The 16621-nt window shown below is 41.1% G+C and overlaps 1 protein-coding gene and 1 non-coding gene across 2 annotated transcripts in view; one reads left to right on the top strand and one right to left on the bottom strand.

Annotated features, from left to right (window-relative positions):
• The window catches only part of LOC130683964 (uncharacterized), a 165027-nt gene that overhangs the window by 14472 nt on the left and 133934 nt on the right, over window positions 1-16621 (top strand). The gene's annotated exons all lie outside the window — the stretch shown is intronic.
• LOC118930108 (small nucleolar RNA SNORA31) lies at window positions 12935-13064 on the bottom strand. Its single transcript, XR_005031886.2, has one exon. It is a non-coding gene; the product is annotated as a small nucleolar RNA SNORA31 (small nucleolar RNA).

Here is a 16621-nt window from a genome sequence, read left to right as displayed (position 1 = left end):
GAGGCAGAGACTGGCTTGCTGCATGCAGACTCACTCTGAGTGAACGGGATTTTAGTGACTGACCTGCCACCTGGAAATAAGTTTTGCTTATTGCCTCAAGAACGTTTTGCTATCAATTTTTTTGGTCACATTGAATCTATAGTGAACTTGCCCAGGGCTGAAACCCGTGTATTGGCAAGACACTGTGTAAGACAGTTTACAAAATAAGGAAATACAAATGATTGAAATGAATAAAAATTATTTGCCCAGCCTCATTCTACTGAGATTCAATATATCACCAATCAAATTATCAAAGATTAAAAGTTTGACAGTGCGCATGTGGGAGAGTATGAAGAAATGGGCACTGTCCTGTATTGTTGGGTGGAGTGTAATTGGTATAATCCCAATGGAAAACAATTTGGAAGTATCATTAAAATTGCAACTATACATATGCTTTGTCCACCAGTTTTTCTCCTAAGGTGTATTCTCACATAAATGATGTATTTAGATTATTCATTGTAGCATTATTTGTGACCATTTGGAATGTTCAAGAATAAGAGACTGGTTAAATAAACTGTGGGGCATTTAGCTAGAGGGCTTTAATGCAGCTGCAGAAGAGAATTAAATTCTTTTCTGACCTGGAGGATCTTGAAGATATTCTTACATGGGAAAACAAAGGAAGGGGAGACTTCAGCTGGGTACAGGAACAGTTCTTTTGTCACGTTCTCCATGCAAGCAAATTCCTAGATGGGCAGTCATTTCAAAGTGAGATTCATTGGCAGATACTATGCTCCAGCTGAACATAGCAAGCAGGAAATTGCAAGACAAGCAAAAAACCTTGAAAATATTTGCTGCCCCCATGTAGGACTTTATGATCTGTAATCACTAAAGAAATTTCACCTTGCACTTAGTGAATCTAGGGAAGGAAATTATAGACATATGAATATGCATACACATATAGTATATACTATATTTAATATATATATAATGACCTAGACACTATATAAGTATTTGAGTATTTTGTACCTTTATAACAGTAAATATAATTGTGTCCTAAGAGTTAACTCAACCACTGATTGTTTGATGGTAGAATTGTTATAAACGACTTCAAAAATTATATGCAACAAACAGCTATGGAAACATAGCAAACAAGCAGAAAGTATTTTTTGCCACATAGTGTGTGCTGGAGAGAGGGGGGCGAGGTGCTTTTTTACTGTAAGGGGCATTTGCTTGCAAATGTCGAAAACTCACTGGTTGAGATTTAAGCAGTGAGCAAACTTATTTAAACTTTTAAAAAAATTATTTAAAATGTAGTTAATTTTTCAATTTACTCAGAGTTGTATGCATACTTGCAAGGCTTTGAAATTAGACATGCAGAGAGATTTCTTTCCAAGTCATTTTAGCTCCCTTCACAGACCTTTGGGCAAGCTGACTCTTGCATAACCTGAAGTCCCTTCAGTTGAGGATATTTGATTGCCTGACACAGATGGGCACTGATAATCTCAGAAACTGTTACTGATCACAGATGTGGCTCCTTGGAGGCTTTAAGACCCTTCGGCCAGTTGAAGCCATTAGGGTGCTTTGATAAACGCTTGCCATGTGGTTGGAGACAACAAGAGGGCAGCCCCTGAAAATGTCCGGGCCTTGAATCCAGAAGGGAGAGGGGGTCTGGGAGCCATGTGTATCCAGTTGAGAATAGCAATAAGCACAAAACAATATTAACTTTAGAAATGAGATGAAAGCCCATGTGTGCTAGCTTTCACACAGAAGGGGAGACCCAGTGAACCCCACACCCCCTTCAGCACTGCTTTTAGATGGAAATCATTTTGTTGAATACTGACACAAAAGGAAGATACAAATGCAGCAAAGAGCCTTAGTGAAGAACAATTACATGCAAGTAGGTTACATGAAAATATAGTCTCAAGTGTATGATATCTTGTGAATATTAATTAAGGAAATTATTCTCAGGGCAGCTAGTGTTTAAAACAAGATCTAATCTCTGCTGAGTGGGCCCGCCATCCTCTCTCTCAGTGTTTAACTTCAAAGGGCTTTGGAGTTAGGGCAAATGAGATTATTATTATTTCAATCTAGAGAGGAAACATATTCGAACCAATTTGAAAGTAAATTCTAGAATTACATATAGCAGCTAATACAAAGAAGAAAAACGTACTCCACATTCATGAATGTTTGTGTGCTAAAATGTTTCTTAGCCTTTTTCATATGATCTACTCCATCCCCCTACAAAATTTGCACATTTCAAATAAGAGCTGGAGTGGGATATGGGCCAGCTGAAGATATAATTTTATTACACAGTTCTTTTCTTTGACTTGGAGCCATTGGAAATAATATTACTATTAACAGTAGCTAACACATATACATCTGTGTGTCAGGTACTAAGTGTTCTCCTTACATCAGCTCATTTAATCTTTAAGAAAGTCCTATGAGGTTTTGCATGGCAAACAGAAATGGAGAGGTATTCGTTTGCCATAGCAAAATACCACAGGCTTAAACAACAGAAATTTATTTTCTCACAGTTCGAAGGCTAAAAGATCAAGATCACAAACAAGGTCAAAGTGTGAGGATGGTTGGCTTCTCCTGAAGCCTCTCTCCTCACCTTGCAGATGGCCGCCTTCTCTCTGTGCCCTCATGTGTCTTTCCTCCATGCTGGCACATCCCTGGTGTCACTTTGTGTGCCCAAATTTCCTCCCCTAACAAGGACTAGTCAGGTTGAATTAGAGCCCACCCTATCAGGTTCATTTTAACTTAGTCACTTCTTTACAGGCCCTTTCTCCAAAGAGAGTCACATTCTTATCTGTGGGAGATGAAAGCTTCAACACATGGATTTTTGTAAAGGGGGAACACAGTTCAACTCATTGCAGTAAAGCAACCATCCCATGCTCTCACAACAGGTCAGATTTGGAGCTGGGATTTGAGTCCTAGCACTGGAGTCAGATGCTTAATAACAATCATGCTATACCCATAATTATATTTGGTGTGAAAAAGGCAATATATACCTATTTCAATCAGAATCATGTTCTGATGACCTGTGTAACTCTGGGTAGGAAGATAAAGGCAAGACTTTGAAAAACAAACAAACAAACAAACATCTTATTAGACAGGACCAGTAAAATTGAATCATATTCAGATTATTAAGGATATTCATATGAATTTGGTAGATGTGTACTTTTTTAAAAGTTTGGGGGAAAATAAGTAATTACCTAATAATAGGATTGTAGCTGTTGGTGAACTCAGTGCTGCTGCCATTCAGCTCTCTTACACAACTATAAACAGATACTGGGTATGGATGGGTATTGAAGTGCCCAGATGCTGAATGGATACAGTTACAATGGGATGAGAGATGCAGATGATGAACAGAGACAGAACGACTACAGATGTGGGCTGGAAATGGAAAAAGACAAACATATCCATGTGAGTTCCCCAAGAGTTTTTCTTTAGGCTGCAGTGGTACCACAGTAAATACTGGAGTTCAGTGCAAGTGTGTTCTGCCCTTTTGGGATCAACTTGAGATTTAAAACAGTTGGATTGCACCAGACAGAGCCAGTCTCTTCCCCTGCCATTTGCCCTGCACACTAGCCCAGCAAGCCTACTCCTAGTTTCCCAAATGTGCTGGGCAGGGTCCCACCTGCACACCTTTAGTAATGCTTTTCCTCTGCCATGAATGTCCTTAATCACCCCCATCCTTCTCTCCAGTAGGTAAACCCCTTCTCATGATTTCTGATGCCCTCCTACCTTGGAAACTAAGGTCCCTGCCCTTACTGTCCCAGTGATCTTTATCATTTTACTCCATTCCATCACTTTTTCTGTGCTTCTGTGTCTCTCTCCTTCACTTAACAAAGTATTTGAAAATGTGAGCCTTGTCTTTTGCATTTTTATACCTGCTGGCTGCTGACACAGTGCCAGGCACATTGTAGATACTCGGCAATGATTGCAGAATGAATGTTCATCCCAGAGAAATCTGAGGCTCAAAGATATGTTTTCTTAAAAATAACAATAAACCACTTAAAAAATAATAAAAATGTTGTCAATGTTTACAATTTCAGTGATTTCACAGAAGATAAATGGAGTATTGGCTTCTCTTTAAAAATCAATATATCTGACAACACTAGGTTTGAATTCCCCAAAAAACAATGAGTCGAAATTGAGTAGTGACTGTCCCCTTTGGGCAAGATGTTCACTTTGCAGTTTGCCCCAGTCTCCACCTACCCCTTCCTTAGTATTTTTGCTTTACATCCTGTCCTCTTCCCTCATTTATGAAACCCACTTGACCTGCCTTAGGTATTTTTCACCTCCTGGTCTCATCAGACCAGGTCTTCAGACCCTCCTCTACTTTTGATTGCCATGCCCAGCATGCGTGTGCTACAGGGGTTTTCTGTCATTGATTTTTTGCCATCCCACATCACACTCCCCCTGTCTCCTCTGAAAAGGCTAAAGAATTGGGAGAAGGATGCTTCTTTGGGGTTATGGAAAGGCAGCTGAAGGAAAGATCCATCTTCTTCTGGTGTATCAGGTGTTGGCACTGGTGAAAGGCAGGATTACTGGCCAGGGTGGGCAAACAGGTCAGCTGGGAATGGCAGTCCCTATATTTCAGCCAGCAAACATCTTTTCAAAGCCTACTTTGCATAAAACAGTTTTGCTGACCACATTCAAGTCTCAAGGAAATAGCTACCTGGGAACTTCCTTTCTGCAACAGTAGCACCCTGTTTAAAGGAACTAGGAACGGAATATGATCGTCTCATGTATATGTTGCCATGAGGTTTCAGACGACTGTACTGGCATGAGCTTTCAACACTGAAAAAATAAATGAAAGCTCTATGGAAATAATGGGAGCCCTGTGTCCAGGAACCCAAAGAATAATAATCCCAGGCTGTCAGTCATCTGGACCGAAAACGGTTTCTCCCTCTCTCTTTGGTGTGCCTGGGATGATGTGACACAGACCCTTAGCCCAGGAGTGATATGAGCCCTGGTCAGGGACACAGAAGAGGCTGCCCCATCACTGCTGAAATGGCGAGGAAGACAGGGGGCTTTTCCTTTGTAAAGAGTGAGGGTCACTTCCTGTTTGGGAAGACAGGTTGTGCTTCATGAGCCCCAAATATCTGGACTCAAGGGGACCGTCAAACCCAGATCTGGAGGATCATAGAACAGGAATGTGAAACACATATGGATAATTTACATATTCAGAAGCCCACTAAGTCTTGTCCATGCATGGCCTCCCAGCCACCTGAAACAATAGACTATCCTTACATCCATTTTGCAGATGGCAGTGCTGCAGCTAAGCAAGCCCACTAAGCTCATGAGCAGCGGGTTACAATTTGAACCCAGGTCTTTCTTTCTAACCCCAAAGCCATGCCCCTAGTTATCACTCTGTGTTACATCCCCATTCACTCACTTCACAAATACTTATTGAGCACCTACTATGAGCCAGGCACTGTTCTAGGTGTTTGGGATACAGCAACGAACAAATCAGATAAGAACCCCTGCTCTCTCAGAGAACTTTTATTTGACCCAGCATATATTGCTATATAAGTCTACATTCTGCAGTTGTGAAGACTGTTTCCAGGAAGGCCTTTCTGCTCAATATCCAGGGAAAATATGTAAATCTGGGGAGAGGTATGAGCGTAGTTGCTACACATGCATTTTTAAAGTCAAGTCAAGGGGCTAAAAAAGTTCCTGCTGAACTTGAAAATGAGGTTGGGGTATGTTCTATCAACTTTTTCTGGAGGCAAAAAAATACCCCAATTTTAATTCCCGTCTGAACTCAGCCACATGTCGAGATAAGGAGGGTGGGGTTATAAATCAACTCAGCTCCCTGGGGAGAAAAATTGTAGTAATAAACTTTTTAAAAACGATGATAATAGTAAGCTATATGATTTCAAAGTGACTCACCACCACTCCCCCCTTCTTTTTGACAACTGAAATTGATTTTGAAAGGAAAGGCTGTGGAGATTTTCATAGAATACAATCCAGACGTTCTAAATCTAAACCCTCTCGCTGAAGAGACTGCAGGTCTGGAGAGCCTGGGCTCTGTTGATAATGCCCTACACTGTGCCCGACACACTATACCCCCCACCACATGTCCCTCCCATGTCTGAGAGCTCATAGATGAAGGAAATAAAGATGGAATGATACTAAGACTGAAATCAATACAGCTTTCTTTTACATTTCCCAATAGTCTCAATAACTTCAAAGAAGCAGATATGAATATAATTAATGAGCAGAACAAACACCAAGTGGAAAATAAATCTGGACCTTGTTTTATGAGTTCTGCCAGAATGATGGATTTAGAATTACAGACATGTTTTGTTGGCAAATCTGACAGCTCACTCATTTCCAAATGGTAGGGCATTTTAGAGCAGTTGAAGTTCCATCAGCCTGGGTGCCCCTTAGGAAAAATACTTGCTGGAACTACTTGGTACCCAACTAAACAGAGCCCTTGTACTTTGATGCATTCAGCTGCATTAAAATTTATGTTTGAATCAGTATTAGGACAAATCCTCCAACCAGCTCTCCATTTGGCTGCTTCTGTGAGCTAATCCTGTTTTAAAATCTGTATATTCTTAGGAAATAGATCAAACTGAGTAACAACAATACTCAGAGGAAATTCACACTTTTATTTGGAAAAGAAATAAGAGCTATCACTAGGGAATAGACACAAAGACACACACACACAAAAAAAAACCCCAAAATAAATGCTGTGGTCATTCTAACTCTGTCTTTAATTGTGTGGCCTCCTTATAGAAATTCCTCAGAAGTTCTGATCTTCAGTTTCCTCCTCAATAACAGTAGTAATGACAATAATAATACAAGTGCATTAATTGGGTGTGCACTATATATTAGACCTACACTGTTCTAAAAGGTTCTTACCCTTACCTCTTTCAGCCCTCACACCAGCCCTATAAGATAGTTCTGTCACATCCCCTTTTTAAAGATGAGAAACTAAGGCTGAGAGGGTTGCAATGACTAGCCCATTCTTTCAAGAACATGAAAGCTGACATTTTGAGTGAGGCATCCTGACTCCAGAGCCACCATTCTTAACCACTAGTTGTGTAGGGCTGGCATGGCAGTAAAGAAGGTATCAGGCATGAGTTCATTGACACACCTGAAGGTGGTTTATTCTCTTTCAGCTTCTTGATCTCTAAAATGATGATAATAATATTTGCCCACCTGACATCCTGAAATTACTCTATTTGGCATGTAAAAGTCAAAGGAAGAGTAAATGAAAAAGGTCCTTCTAATTTCATCCAGCCTACCGACAACACTGTGTGTTACAAAGACCTAGGTACACTAGTTCTTCTGCTCCTAAACTCTCTAGCTCCTTGTGGCCAATTTAAATTACTCTTCAGGTTTAGTGCAACACATCTACATGGTAAAGAGTTCTGAAAGTTCTTCATGAATATAAACTGTGTGAAATCAAACCAAAGCATTCAGGCTTTGGAGTGACTATTAAAAAGGTAGCTTATTAACATTGACTTTCTATTCGGGGTAAAATCTACTAGTTGGTGCTCCACAATTTTGGTCTAGTGTTTGACCCCAGTGACAACTCTATTTCTAATGTATCTGCCCTCCAAGGAATACAGACACATGAATTTAGCCAGAAAATGGCCCAGCAAGCAAAGAGGTCTCTTTACAAGACTTATACAGAGAAAAAGAGAATAACAATTTGTTCTAGTGATTGCCATGGAAAATATACAAATGTCTTGATAGTCTTTCTTTTAAACAGATTGTAAAAAGTGAAATTGTTTGCACCCTTAACTAATAGTAGGACAAAGACATGTAAATCTTGATCCAGCTGGCTGCTCTGTCTTCAGCTGAGGTGAGCATGAACTCCAGGGAGGAGACGGCTCTGCCTGAGGGGAACCGACTGTACTTCCCTTGATTCAGGGGCAGAGACAAGTGTGCGGAGGCCATGCTACTTCTCAGCTCTGACCAAGGAGCGGGGCCCTGGACCAAAGGAACATCTTGGATGCTCTGTGTCTGTTTCAGCAGCAGCATGACCGTGAGACTTGGTTTCTCAGCCCAGCAAAATTAAAAACACTGGGCTTGGCCAGAGGAGAGAAAAAAACCCAACCACTCACATGAGTGAAGCCTTCATCTTTTTATGTGGTAAGGAAATTTAAGATCTAATCAGTAGCTTAATTGAAAGGCTTGGTGAAGAGGATCATGAAGCTCTTCTTCCTGCTGCTAATTTTCATTTCAGCCCTCTCGTGGTGCCTTGACAGGAGTGAAGGTGATGCCTGGGCACCAACCATTTTGAATCGCAGGGTCCCCTGGAAGGAGGTTGAAGTGCTTACCCCCTGAAATCTGCAAAGCCACTGCAGGGCCAGGGGTGCTTTGTGGCACTGCAAATGTACACAGAGGCCCCATCCCCTCAAACCTGTTTTCCTTAAGGGCCTTAAGTCTCCTACCTCTGCCTTCTTGGGGCCACACTTCCTTTCCTGCCAAAGAAGGAAGGCTTGGCCTGTGATCCTCACTCGGCCACCTTTTGTGAGAGGCACATTTGTGGGACTTGGGGGTTGGGTGGAAAGGGGGCAGGGGACATGGATTAGGAGTGGAGAGTTTGGGGAAGGGTCCTAAAGATTGGGAGGAGTGCAGAAAATGAAATGATAGAGCAATAAGGAGTAGTGCCCCTCAGGAACTTTAAAGGACTTTTAAGGGAACACCACCTACTCTTTTTCCCCCTTCATTTTTACAGTCTTGAGTGCTCCTACTAAGTGTTTAATCAGAATCTGCCATAATGCTAATTGAGGTACCACTTTGGTGCACAGGATGAGCTTTCTGTTGTGGGAATTAAGACTTTAATAATGTCTCCTTTGTGCCTTCACCAGTTTAAAGCCAGAGCAAAATGTCATTACAGCAGAGGCTGTTAATGGACCAGGTGGTGGCTGCTGCCACCGCGCTCTCTGCCTGTCTGCCTTCGTTTGGCTCTGCTAGCCCCTGTCATCTAACTATCTGTTCTTCTTTCTGCTTGATGGCTTTAGAAGTTATCAAGGTATTATTTAAATCCAAATTCAAGTTTTTTTAAGAAAAATGATAAGAAGAGTAGGTTATTTTTAGGAGCATCACATTTCAGTCCAGATGAATTGAATATAAAAGCCATGAAAAACATCCATGGTTTTCAAAAACTGTGAAGCCAAATCAACTCTAGGCCTGCCGTGATGCAGTGGCATATTCCATCTCTTCTCTACCTCAGGATTTCCATCTGAAAAAAAATGAAATAACCAACCACACATACTAATCTCGGAGTGGCAATTGGTGGATTTAACAGCACCCTGAAAATGAGACTCCTCTGTTTAATGAAGTTTCTCATTCAAAGGTTCATTTGGCTAATAAAACCCCCATTTTTCACTTGTGTTTGAAGCTAGTCCATTATTCTCTTGTGTGTTTTGAACCAGTTTTCTGTGAGCTGTGGTCGCTCCTGAGGATGGATATGAATGGCACTTATTAGGAAGGGAAGAGCTCATGAATTCAGATCATCCTTAATGCTGAAATGAGCTGTAATGAAGGCCTGAGATCAAAGTGCTTGAGGAGCAACAGCAGATGAATGGGCCTCAGTGCTGGGGTCTGGGTTGCTGCAGAAAAGGATTAGGAAACTTCACTTAAGTAGCCAGAAAGGTTTCCACAGGCTAGTCTGCCCTGCATTTAATTGTTCATGGGATACGTGGACGAAAGACTCTTTAACAGATATGTAAATAGTCTTCCTCAGAGAAAATGGTAGTATCAGATATTTTCTACAAGGGAGAGGAAAGGCTTTAAATTAGTAGCAAGAAGAAGAGAAGCAAGGTCTTTCTTAACTCAAAAGGAGGGGCTCAGGGAGGGGACCCAAGGGACCAGCACAGACCCAGAAAGACAGAAGGAAGGGCATCCATCAACACCAGCCACCTTCCCTCTAGACATCAGAATAAGCATAGGCCGTCCTGCCAGGGAGAAGCACATCCCTCTTTCTCTAAATACTGAACGTGAAACAAAACAGAGTGCTGGCTTTGCAGCCAGGGTCGCTCCTTGCCACGCATTCTAGCAACAAGATGCAGGGGGAATCAAAAGCAGATGCAGTGGCAGAAGTACTCCAACATTTTCACTCATCTTGAAAAGATGTCAAATATTATTTGTGTTACCCCTCTGGAAAAAGTAGACATTTTCTTACAGCATGAATGAAAGATGAGTACAAAGAGTTAATTTGAAACCAGTCAAGTCCCATGTTCATCTACTGCCTCAGAAATCCTTCTATTTTAACGATCAATTTATTTTCAAAGCAGCGCCGATCCTTTTGAGGGGAATTCCACCTCTCACAGCTGCACGACGTGCCCTGCAGTGTTCAGCTTTCTTACCCACCTGCTCTTTTTAAAACAGTGTGGATTTCCCAGAGCTAAGAGTGTGCCAACCTGGCTTAGCCCGCCCAAGAGCCATACTCAGCCTGCAGCCACCTAAGTGTCCGTGAATACACCACAAACCCCTGCAAAACAGGCAAAGCGACTCCGGGGAGCAGCCACACAACCACATGGCAAAGCCACACACTCCCTCTCACCTTGCAAAGGACCCTCTTGAATTTTCTATGGTTGATCTGTTAACCTAACTTGGCTTCCCCCACTGCCCTGTTCAAAAGTAATTGCATTGAAAATATTATTTGCAAAAATTTTTAAAAACATCAAACAAAATTTATGTTTCATATTCCAAGTACAACCCCTGAGGAGACTAGAGGATTCTATCTGTCTGAACTGGGACCGTGTGGATGTGTTTGTTTTGAAATCACACCTAGCCAGGACTTTAAAAGCTCTCCTTAATAGCTTTTGGTTCCTTTTTTTTTCTCTTCTTTATTCAAATACATCTAATTTTGATGTTCTGAAGTTTAAATGTGGCTGCTACACATGTGGTTATTAACAAAGAACTTCTGCATTAATGCAAAAGCACATTTAATAGGCAGAATGCTGTCCCTTTGTGCTTTTGAGGGCATTGATAGTTCTCTTAACTAGGAGGATTGTGAGATCTGACTTTTAACAATGAAATGCACCCTGCTCCCCCTTTGTAAAAAGATTTATCCTAGTTTGTCAAGTCTTCTGAGGTCCACTATTACTATATTCACTCCCAATGTTAAGGAAAACATAGTGAAGAGGAAACATTGTGCCAAATTCCCTATTTTATGATTATGATTCATTGGAAAAATGCTTGATTGGTTCTAAATTAAATTTAATGAAATACACATGGCAAAACTTTGATTCTTTTCTTTCAGCCTTAATGCCTAACTTTTCATATCTCTACAGTTCTCTCAAAGTTGACCAAGAACCTCAAAATAAGGTGATGAACAATTCATGTGTGTGCCATGGCAGTGCTAATGACTGTGATAGTAATAGCCTGAAAGGTGGGGACTGAACTTTATTGAGCTTCATTGAAGAAGATCTGGTATTATCATCCTACAGCACCAAACTTCATGTGTTTTCTTTCTGTCTTTGCTAAGACTGTGACTAAGACAAAGATCACTGTTTAAGCTATATTATCACATAATGTAGAGATCTATAACATGCAGCTCATGAGCATTACTTAGACAGAATTTAAAGATTTTCAGGGATATAGCACACTTCAGGGAAGTAAACAATTTGTTCCTATTGAATAGAGCTTGCATATCCCCAGGTAATTGCAAAGAACAGAATCTTCAGAGTATCTCCTTTAGCTTTCAACCCCACTTTCAGCCTTAATGTCATGGTGGTCCCAATTAGTGACCATCCTGGCACACAGGCAGGCTGCCAGGGTGGCAAACTCTGCAGATGCAACTTGTGACAGAGGAAATTTCCAGCAACTGGGGAAAGGGCCACGTGGCAGGAGTGTTCTCCCCACACTTTCTTTTCCCCTTTGCCATACACCATCTTGGCTAAGACTTGGGTTTAAACACAATGCAATCACCTAAACCAATTATTTTAGTTTGATTTACCTAAATATTAAAAAAGATTCTTTCCATTAGGGGAGTTTAATTGCTTCCAGCTGAAAATATAAAGCAGAATCAAATGGGAATCTTGTAAATCCTCATAGTGGACCTATTGATTATGCCTCCTCAAATTCTGGGTCTCATAAACAAAATCCACTTGCTGGGTGTATATGTGAACAAATCCTCTGACTCCTGGAGCAATTCCTTCACTGTGCACTGTAGGCTAGACAATAATTCTAGAAATATCAGAACAACAGTTTGGAGTTTTACCCAACCTCATATTTTAAGAACCTCAAAGTTGTGTTATGAATATTTTAAAGATCTGCTTACGGTTGTTTAACTAGACTGGATTATTCACAGTGATACCCTCAAAGCCTAGAACAGTGTATGGAGCATAGTAGATTGAAGTGGAATTGAGTTACTTTCCAGCATCCACCTCACCTCTCCTCCATTGGGTAGCAGCTATGCAGTTTGGGATTCTCTGCCTTTCTTCCAACTCCAGGGGCGCACCCTAAATAGCCTGGACCAATCAGTATAATCTTGGCTTCCTATCCACAGTGATAGGCTTAGAGAAGGCACATGACCCTTCTCTAAGGGTCCTTCTCTATGATGTTGGTTCAATAAGAGTGAAACCCAGACTTTTGTTTGCTGATCAGGGGGAAATTCTTTCTTACTCTAGACAGAGCAGTGTCCAGGTATGAGCTTTAAAATAATACAGTCGTATTTCTACTAGGAGACTAACCACCCTAAGAATAAAGGCAGTGCCAAGAGGAGAATCAGGGCAGAGAGAAGGGTAAAGAAACAGAGCTCTGCTCAGGCCATTCTGAATCTTGAAGTAACCCTGAACTTTTTCAGTTATGTAGTCCAACAAATTATTTTTATTGCCTAAGTCATCTTGAGCTTCATTCATTTGCAATCAAAAGCTTCTGAATTAACAGAAACTGGTTTAATAAATAACTGTTGATTAATTGCATAGTTACATATATTGGAATTCAGTCTACATAAACATACAAATATTTTCCCCTTTGCATTCCCCCATCTAATCTGGGCTGCCATAATTAAGACAGAAAGCACAAGGGCACTTTTTCTTGCATCTGTAGTGGAAACCTCAGCAACAGACAGTAACTGTTACAGGTCTGTCAAATAGATGCATTAAAATTTAACAGTATTAATTACCACATTTCTTTCACCAAAGTTTCTATCATCAGCAAGTTTTAGAAATGATTTGAAAGTTGTATTTGTATTTTCATCCATGATAAGAAACCATTGCCTGGTAATTTAATGGACAGAAAAAGGTGCTATCAGTTCTTGAAAGATTTCTGTATGCTCCCATAAAAAAAAAAGATGTTACATGTACTTAATACACAAATATGAAGTAAGAAACAGAGTTAAAATTGTTAGGGAAAAAATCTTTTAAAGAAATCTCCTGATGGTTCATCATGAGTAAGATAAGAACATCTTAACAAGAGCGCTGGGTTTGTTCTAGACCATCCACCCTCTCCCTTGGTCTCCCAGTAACTAATGACCCACAGCTGGCCAGGGCACAGACTGGTTCTAAGCCCTCTATAGACATCTCTATGCAAAGTTAGTTGGTCCTCCACAGATCCTAGAATGTAAGCTCCAAGAGGACTGGAACTTGACTTGTTCCACACTGTATCCCCACACCTGGAATGAGACCATGGTATGTGCCTGCATACGATCAGTTCATGACACACTGTAACCTCTCAGCCATTATTTCTTGAGTAAAAGAATGATGACAGTTTATGACTTAGGTCTCATTTGCCCTTCTCTTATTCTGAGTTTCATATAAGAAGTAGGAAGAAGCAAAAGACATAATTTAGTTAATTTGGGTTTTCCCTCAAGTTGCTCTTTGATCCTTTTGATACTCATTGGGTTCCTGCATCCATCTGAATGCTCTTCAGGGCACACTACACACCCTCAAGGCGTTTTTCTCAACAGAAAATAGACAGTCTGCTTATAAGGAGGGAATTTGCTGAGTGTTTAATATAAAAAGAGGATGGAAGTGACCCTTTTTTGCTGATTGTGAGGTCTTAAGGAAGTCACTTTACTTCTTTACATTTCAATTTCCTCATCTCTTAAAAGAAGAGAGTTGAACTGTCTGAGGGGCTTCCTGAGCTGTCTTATAGAGCCCAGGGTATTTTGTAGGCAAAGAGATGGTGAGATAAGGCCAGGGCCCAGAGACCTCCACTCCCATTCTGCGTAAGAGAGTTCTGAAGCTGACTGCCTGGGCCCAGTTCACAACCTTGCTCTTTACTAGCTTCATGATCTTAGCTGAGTTACTTTCCTTCTCTGTGCCTCAGTTTCCTCACCTCGAAATAGAGATGACAGTAATATTTCTTTGTAGGGTGTTATGAAGATGAAATAAATCAGTATATAAAACTTGGTACATGAAAGTGCTGTGTAAATTTTAGATATTGTCCTCTGTTTTATATATTATATGTCCCATGATATTTCGATTTAAAAGGTTTAAAGGTCTGCTGCCAACAAAATAAAATTACTTAAATAATTCAGGGTCTTTAGTTAGGATGTAATGGGGAGTACTAATTACAAAGGGTCCAGTAGACTGGTGTTAACCTCCCCAGCCACTGCCTCACCATTGCCCTTAGCCCCACACCTCCCTGCTGCCGACCAAATCTTCCGCACAGTGCCTACCTCGGCGTAGTGGACGGCACCGCTTGTGGGAGCTGGCTTTTTCTTCTGAGGATCATTCTGCAGTTCCATTCACATGGCCTCTGCGGGGCTGGGCGACTCATGCTTGGTGCTAGACAGAGAAGGGCTCCGTGGCTAATCGCCTGCATTCCTGTGACGACTGAAGGAAAAGATAAATTTCCTTAACAGGCAACATTTCAGGAAAGGCATTTTCTTAACAGAAAATGGTGAATATCTGAAAAGATAGAAACCTCAGGCAGTTTAAAATTTTGCAAGGAAGTTGTGCCTGGCAGTTCAACTGCTTTAAAATTCATTTTCTGAAGATACCATATGAATCTAAATAAAACTGGAATGATTACGCTAATTATCCACACTAATAACCTTGCTCAGGAACTCCTTTATCTGTGGTTTCACTTCCCCAGCATTGTAAAGACTGTGAGGCATCTCCTTCTTTCTTTGACCTGGAAAAGTAAGTTTGAGTTAATTGACATCAGTCCCCAGAACTTTGAGTATGGTTCAGTGTATTTTGGGATTCAGCCAATCTCTCCACACCCTGACCTACGTACTCACACCATCCCCCAGAGAGCCCCATTTTCTCAGTGTGCTCCTCAGATGTTGAGCACACTGAATATATATATATATATTTATATATACATATATTCTTTATATAAAGAATATATAAAAGAATATATATTCTTTAATATTTGACCTACATTAAAATTTTTAAAAATATTTGTTTTCCCTCTTTCTCCCTCCATTCTGTCTTCCCTTCCTTGAGCTCACTCAGTATAAAGTAAACAAAATTTTTGTCCTATACCTCAGACAAAGGAATAGGGCAGAGCCATCTTATCCCAGAAATATGCCAAGATTAATCCAGTTTGCAGGGGGATGTAGGAGCTATAAACGGGCAACAAGGAAGAAACTGACCCAAGCGCACAAAGTAGAGGACCTTGTACCAGGAAGGGCTAAGTACCAGTGACACCAGATGTTGCTCCCTGGGTGCCAGGGGTAGTTAGCCCCAGTGCCTCTCTTTTGGGGTGGGAAGTGGCAGGATGGTGGAAATCTCTCCTGGCATCAGAAGTGGTGAAAGTATTCTCTCTCGCTTACCTCTATCTCTGGCCCTACTCCACCAGTCTCTTGGAGGTTTTAGGGACTAATTTATTGGTGAGAAACTTCCCACCCTCCAACCTGCTCATGCCTGGTTTAGATGACTTCCACTTCTGAACAAGTAGGAAACAGATGCTCACCATCCACCTCCCCCAGCCCCTATTCTCTAAACCTGTTAGAAAATGTCAAGCGATTCATAGCTTTTTCCATACTTGCTCCCAAGCATACATGTGTTGTTTCAAGGCCTAGGGTTTAAGAAATCCACAGAAAAGTTTCTAGATATTCTCCTTCTTTGTTACAATATTGTCAGAATAATTAAGAAATAAATACATTGGTTTATTGCTAACTGATGTATTGCTGGGAATTTATTCTTACAGAGGAAAACTTCCACCACCAAGTAGTCACCAGTGCCTTCCTGCCTTCCACCAGGAATGGGGAACTCACTATCACCAAAGGCACTCAATTGTGTTAGCCCAGTTTTCTTTAAGAGAAACATATTTTTCAATCAAATGAATATCTGCTTCCCAATTGCATATATCTATTAACTTTTTTCCACTAAGATTGCTACTTTATAGTGCATATTTGCTGGTTTTGCTTTTTCATTTGTTCAAGTCTGCCCAGAATCTTAACTCTCCTTCTTTTGGAATTATTCTCCATGGTGTGAGTCTTAGAGGGAAGCAGAGCCTAAGGGGACAGGGCATTCCATCTCCTCATCCCCAGACAGCTTGCACATGGTCATGTAGCCAAATAGAAGCTCCTCTGAGTAGGATTTTTAATATCAGACAGGAGCAGAGGTGCAGGTACATCCAAAGCTATCCACGGAAGCTGAGACGGGTCTGGCCACTGTGGCCAGTGTGCAGTGGAGGTGATACCGGGCAGCACCGTGGCTAGATGGCTCTTGTGGCATGACCGTGGTTCTGTCCTTTGCTGCCA

This window comes from Manis pentadactyla, chromosome 5 (assembly GCF_030020395.1).
Source record: "Manis pentadactyla isolate mManPen7 chromosome 5, mManPen7.hap1, whole genome shotgun sequence".
NCBI lineage: Eukaryota > Metazoa > Chordata > Mammalia > Pholidota > Manidae > Manis > Manis pentadactyla.
Note: the sequence above shows the minus strand (reverse complement) of the source record. Positions and strands in the feature narration are given on the sequence as shown.